The sequence below is a fragment of the Cetorhinus maximus genome, chromosome 19 (assembly GCF_964194155.1).
Source record: "Cetorhinus maximus chromosome 19, sCetMax3.hap1.1, whole genome shotgun sequence".
In the NCBI taxonomy this organism is placed as follows: Eukaryota; Metazoa; Chordata; class Chondrichthyes; order Lamniformes; family Cetorhinidae; genus Cetorhinus; species Cetorhinus maximus.
The window spans coordinates 74968415-74975334 of NC_135897.1; the positions used below are offsets into that span (position 1 = coordinate 74968415).

General features: G+C 46.3%; 1 pseudogene; it reads right to left on the bottom strand.

Annotated features, from left to right (window-relative positions):
• Window positions 1-584: 584 nt before the first annotated feature.
• LOC144694091 (thiamine transporter 2-like) lies at window positions 585-6843 on the bottom strand (annotated as a pseudogene).
• Between the last annotated feature and the right edge of the window lie 77 nt (window positions 6844-6920).

Genomic DNA, 6920 nt, shown 5'->3' on the forward strand with positions numbered 1-6920 from the left:
GCTGCCTCCTAGTGCTTTTTTCATTTCTTTTTACCTCAGGACTCCTCTGAATCTACCTCTTGTTCATCAGCACATTACTACTCTTTTATTGCATTCATCACAGCCTCTCATCCCTTAACCACTCATTTATTTATGATGGCATCAAGGACAAAGATGTTACATCAGTAGTTGGTTATCTAAATTAAAAACAGGATGATTATTATTCATCTTACCCATAATGTTTGACACCGCTTCTGCATCGCTATTGTACACCATGGTATTTTGCAATGGCTCAACATGATCCCATAGCACCTGCGCGTAACTCAGAATTTGATAATAATCAGAAGTGGCCAATGCCCACCAAATGGACCAATAGAGGAGTTGTGGAGAGGAGTAACATGCTTTGAAATCAGACCAAAGCTGGAAGAACTCCTTTTGCACACTACGATGATCTATTACTTTCATCACGCCATCAACATTTTGTTTCAGAGCCTCTCCATCCAACTGCACAGGCAACGGTGAGAATGTTGGTGTTTCCACGTTGTTTTGAGGACTAATATTTTCAGACCTTGATGTCTTCAGCTGATGGGGGATCTTGAGTGTTTTCAGCCTCCTCTTTCCTTTGGAAAAAACATGCTTCTCTTGGGCACGGGCAGAGGAATAGAAGAAAGAATAGCTACAGACACCGAAAACAGTGAAAACAAGTTCAAGTAGAAATAAGGGATATCCCAAACTGGGACTAGAGATTGTCCCAGAACAGAACCTAGGGTATGTCCAACCAGCATGACACTCCAACAGTAACCTGTCACTTTCTGACAGTGCTCAGAACTAGTAATGCTGTAAATGTACAAGTAATAAGCCACATTGGTGGCAGCCACTATGCCATAGACAAAGAATAAAAACTTCATGATCAAAACTCCTTGCCCAAGGGTGAATACAGTCACACTAATAACTAAGGTAAGCCCTTGAAAAACTATAACTGGTTTATGTCTTAAAAAATCTGTGAGTGAGAAGACAGGTACTAACATTGCCAAGCAAGTGTATGTCCATACTGGCAATATCTCATTCATAATCTGAAAGTGAACAGAAAAAATATTCATTAAAAAAAATGCACAAAATAAAAATAAAACTAACAAGAAGCCTAGGAACAAAACGCAATATAACAGAAACATACAACACTGGGGAGACCAAATGCAGATTTTGTGGAACACCTCCATTCAGCTCACAAGTGTGACCCTGAGCATCCGGTGACCTTCCGTTTTAATCCTCCACCTTGCTCACAGGCTGACATCTCTGTCATTGACCTACTGGAATATTCCAGTGAAGCTCAATATAAGCTCAAGACGCAGCACCTTATCTTTCGATTAGGCACTTAAAGCCTTCTGGACTCAATTGAGTTCAACGATTTCAGACCATGAAGTCTGCTCCCCTCCCCACCACCTCCCACTTTGTCTCCATTTCTTTGCATGCTTTGAACTTGTTTTTCTTGATTTTGCTTTCGGACGGCAGCTGTTCATTATTCTGTCATTTAGACCTCCTCTGGACCCATCTTTTCTTTCTTTACTTGTCTCATAACCACTCCCTTTGGCTATTTTCACCAACTCTTTTGACATTTAATGTCTCCTGTCTTCCACCCTATCACAGATATATTACATTTTGCTTTTATTCCACCTTCCCCCACTTCACCTCCTTAAAACCTATTACATCTCTAACTTTTACCAGTCCTGATGAATGGTCACAGCCTGAAATGTTAACTCAGTGTCGGCAAGAGGAATGGAATCACTGGCAAGAATGTGGGGGCTGAAGGCAATGGCTTTGGTCTTCCCAATGTTTAGCTGGGAGGAAGCTGTGGTTCATCCAAGTCTAACGACACAAAAATGCACCAGAGGGCTCGAACTGGGAGTTGCCAGCAAACCTGTGGCTCCTAATTAATTGAAGTATGGGACCAAGGAGGTGGTGGTACAAGGATTATCCGATGAGTAATGCACCAAATCATCACATTTTTTGTCAAAGGGCAGAATTATACAATCCTCCATCACCAAGTTTGTAGTCAGGGTTGGCCGTAAAATTCCTCGGATGGCCTTCCCGCCAGGCTCTCGCCCATCCCTACCTCTCCGCAGTTTTATGGTGGGACAGGTGAGGCCTAGGGCAGCTCATTCACCCTTGCCCCAGTTGAGACCCTTAGGTGGGCAATTAATGACTACATAAGGGCTGTTTCCCACCCAGGCTCGATTTTCAGTGTGGCGGGAGGAGTTTAGGGTGCAGGCATGCCCATAAAGTGACCCTGCTCAGGCATCGGGTGGGAAGGGGGGTTGCAGGAGCCTTCATCAACAGCTTTCTTTCATCCTTTCGTCAAAAGCACACACACCCCCAACCACCACCACCACTACCCCCTGCCCCTCCAGAAGGTCTGGCCCCTCCAGATACTACCTCCTCACCAGCCTCTCCACCAACACCCTACCCCATTCTGCCCACCCCACCTGCCAGGCCTCACTTCCCTTCCCAGCCCTGAGACACCAAAATTTATCCGGTCCTGGACTACTGGGACTCAGACTCTAGGGACTGCTTGCAGTCCCAGTCCTGACCACTGTAGCTTCTGGCACTGCTGGGACTAGAGAGCTGCTAACCAATCAGATTGGCCAGTAGCTTTCTGAGGCAGGACTTCCTCCCTAGTGAGGGGTGGAAGACCCGTCTCCAGTCAATTAACACTCGTTGGAGCTTAAAGGGCTGTGGGGCTGGCAGTCTGGGCAGGGATGTGTTTGCTGCTGACTACTCAGTTGACAGGAAGGGAAATGGCACCATCCAAAAAAATCCTGACCAAAAGAATTTTAACAAGGTTTGTCATTTTTTTTCTTCATCTGTGCACTGAGCAAATTCTTAAAATGATTCACTTTAAAAGTATTTATTCCAGTTACAGGAAATTATTCAGCATTGTAGTTTATGGATGGAGTACAGGGTTTGCCATGTCGCACTACGAACTTCAGTTAACAGATGTGATTTGAGGGTGCTGCTTTACTGCCACTCAGCTAGATCTCGCAGCTTTCTTATTTATGCAAACTGAGGGCTCAGTAAACCTGAATGTTGTGACAGCAAAAAGAGAATAACAATTGCCCTCAAATCCTCCAAAGGGCAATCAGAATTCACAGTGACAACAACTCAAGATGTTTGGAGAAAAACAGATGAAAGATATTTTCAAAGGACTGTGGGTGATTGGACAAACAATTCTCAGTAAATTAAAATTTATTCAAAACAGGGCCAAAATTTTACCTGTGGCCATTTTTGGGCATGGGGAGGTGTCACATCCGAGGCAGGCAGCACAAAACTTGCGCTGACTTCACTCTAATTCCTGCGCCAGCCCAGCGTGACCTATGGACATCATCCAAGCACAGTGCAACACAAACACTGACATTCTGCCCTCTCTCTTGCAGGAGAAGGTGGCCCATCACAGGATGGAGGAGCAGAGAGCCACCTGGAGACAGGAGTGCCATCATCGACTGATCCCAGTAGAGGAGATGGTGCATCATCAGGAGTCCTTGGTATCCGATGTGATTGTGACAGGATGATGGTATGCCTTCTCAACTCACTCCTCACCCCTGCCCTGCAATCTGGCATGATGTGCAAGTTGCAGATGTTGTGACCATGGACTTCTAGCTCTCCTCCCCATCCCATTTCCCTCACCCCAACCATCGCCATCAGTTTCCAAGCTTTCAGATACCCAAGAACTGTTACCTCAGCATACCCAGGCAGAAGGGAGAGAACAACCACACACTAGTGATTCAGAAGGACTATCACTTGGTTTGCCACACGCAGCCACCAACTCAGATATTGGCGCTGTATGTACCTTAGAGGGCAATATATGGTTGGGATCTGGCACGGAGGCCAGGAGGACAGGATAGCCCATGTGCCAGATCCTGGGAGAATAAGGTCGCAGATGAGTTCTGCAAGAGGGGTCTTAAATGAGAATGTTTGATGGGGCAGCGTACAGGAGAATGCTGATGAACATGCACACTGAGATGTTGGGTGCATTGGCAGGCCAACCAAACAACCTTCTGTCACTGTCAAGGAGCATGGAGGAGTCTGGCTCCAAAGTGGCACAGGGTGTTTTGAAGGGATTGGAGCCAATCCTTTCTACAGTGGAAGCAGTAACCAATTCTATGACAGCACCAGCAGACCCAACCATGATGGAGAGCCTGGTGGCCACTGTCTCAGCTTCCACTACAGCACATGTGTAAGTTCCCCAATGTCTCAGTGCAGGCGGAGGTCACAAGATTCATGCTTTTCTGCCATACAGACTCATACTGCTGCCATCATGCCTGAGGATCTCACTGCTCAAAGGGACATGCAGGCTCTCACAGCAGTCCCAACAATCTATCCTCCAACAAATTACTAGGGTTACTGAGGTGCCTCCCATGGGAATGGAAGTGGTTCCATGGAGCACGAGCATGCTGCTCTCTCTAAGGATGAAAGCATTTATGCTCCTACTATTGCCACTCTGTTAGTGCCCTTGCTGTTGCTTCTCAGTCAGCCAGCCTAGGCTGCTGCCACTTATGTCAAAGTGGTACAGTCCAAAGTCAGGCCTTAAGGCCCAGAGCTGCTCAATTGCAGTCTCCATCAGTGAAAGTCAGCAGCCATGAGGTAGCCATTGGGGTAGAACTGCATTGGAGCACTAGGGCAGACAAAAGCACATGAAAGACAGGCACTAAGAGAATGTACAAGGGTGAATAATTCATTTCTGTTTGTATAAATGGATTTGTTGTTGAATAAAGATGTTAACGGGAATGTTTTTGTGGGTTGCTTTTATTGGTGGATAATAGCCAAAAACAGACACTGTGATGGGGTGTCACAGATGGATGTAACAGTGGGGAATAAAGGATCATTGGCAGAAAAGTGAAGTAGTTTTATTGAAAGTGAAGTCTGAGAAGGCATTCTCTGACAGCCCATTGGAGTGAAGGGGTCCAGGATACATCTTCCCTACATCTTCTTTCTCCCCCTCCGAGGAGCTCTCAGGCTTCCTGGAGGCAATGGCTGTGCCCTCATGGAGGCAATGTTCTGGTGGACACAGTAGAGCACCACAAACTTCAAAACCCACTCTGGCATGTACTGGAGGGCCCCCTGCTAGCAGTCAAGGCAACGGAACCATTGCTTCAGCAGGCCGATTACATAGGAAAGGATTACATATTATATACAGCACAGAAACAGGCCATTTCGCCCAACCAGTCCGTGTCGGTGTTTATGCTCCACCTGTGCCTCTTCCCATCTTTTCTCATCTAAATTTCTCATCCTAACCACCAATCCCTTTATCCCTTCAAATGCTTGTTCTACTGTGGCTCTTGTTATATTCCCAGTGTCCTCAAGTGATCAGGCCTTTGTCCCAAATAGCCAGCCTCTGTTTCTCCATAGAGGTCTGGAGACGATGGGTATGGCTGACTGATGCAGGATGAATGTTTCGTGGCTGCCATCAGGACAGCAGGTATTCACTGACATCATGTATTGAGAGTGGTCACACACCAAATTCACCTTGATAGAATGGTAGCCCTTGCAGTTCCTTGGTGTCTTAGGGGCCCCCAGAGCCACGTGTGCCCTGCACCATCAGGAATCCCATTCTCCTGGCAAAGACACGTGTCCTCTTATCCTGCTTGTCCCTCCTGTGGGAGAAGCAAGTGTACTCCCCTCTCCTGGAATAGTTGGCCTCTGTGACCTCCTGGTTGCTCTGATGGACAGAGTATTGGTGTATGTTTGCGATGTCTCCAGCTCCCACCTGGAAAGACTAAAACGCACAAAAGCTCAATGCCATTGTGATTTTGATGGCCACTGGCAGAGCTGCCCTCGCACTGATGTGAGGCTGCAGTTCGGGTTGCAGGAGATGGCACAGTTCAGTGACCATCTGCTTGCTGAACCTGAGTCACCTCAGGCATTGCTCCTGGGTCAGCTGGAGATAGAAGTGCTTCCAAAAAGCCTTGGTGGCAGGTCTGTCTGCGGAGAGCACTCTTCCCCTCCCCCCAGCTCTTTTACAAGAACTTACCCTCTCTGCAGCTTACACTCCATTTGATGCCTATGTTGTAGACCAAGAAGCATTTCAACCACAGCACCACCAGCCCCCCCACCCCTTCCACCATAGCTCAGGGACCAAGCTCAGGGACCAAATCCTGTGTCCTCCCTAATTTTAAGCACCAGCTATCCATTAAATACATCATGGGAGTTATCAGTACTGTGCAGACCAATTCCACGAAACTAACGTCAAATCAGCTGAAATGACTGTTTGACGTCATGACAGCACCACTCCTGAGACCCCTGGACCATGTGTAACACACCACGCCAGCATCCTTCCCAGCATGGGCACCACATGGGCTATGCCAGAAATGATTGAAAGCGCAAGTGGCACACTATATTGATTCGGGGCTTTCCTAGGGCCAGCAGTGATGTTACAGAGCCCAATTTCTTGCCCTCAATGTTTCATAAACATATAACTCAAGATTCCTCAGTGTCCAGCATTCGATGTTTTGAATAAATTGAATTTTAAGTGTATATTTTTCTATTGACCAACAAACTTTCAGGAATACTTTTCATCTGTTGCTCTTCAAGCTTTTTCCTTCACATTTTACAAAAAAACACTGCAAGCTATAGCTCTCCCTCATGGCCATTATGATCTATATCTCTCTACACTTGCCTAATAAAACAACTTCTAGAAATTGCCAAATTTCTGCGACTGTATTAAGGTAATGATATTTGTACCTCAAAATAAGATTGCCTAATTTAACTTTGCAAATTAATTAAGTTTGTGGACACATACCTGCTCAACAGTTAAGTTTTTTTATCAGGTCCAACTAGAAAAGCCACACAAGATGAATCTGTTGGCCTGGCCATAGAGAAAAATGCAAAGGCACATAGAAACAGTGTGGGGTAAAACCATCCTTTGCTTTGAGCTCCGTTCCAGCGACAGT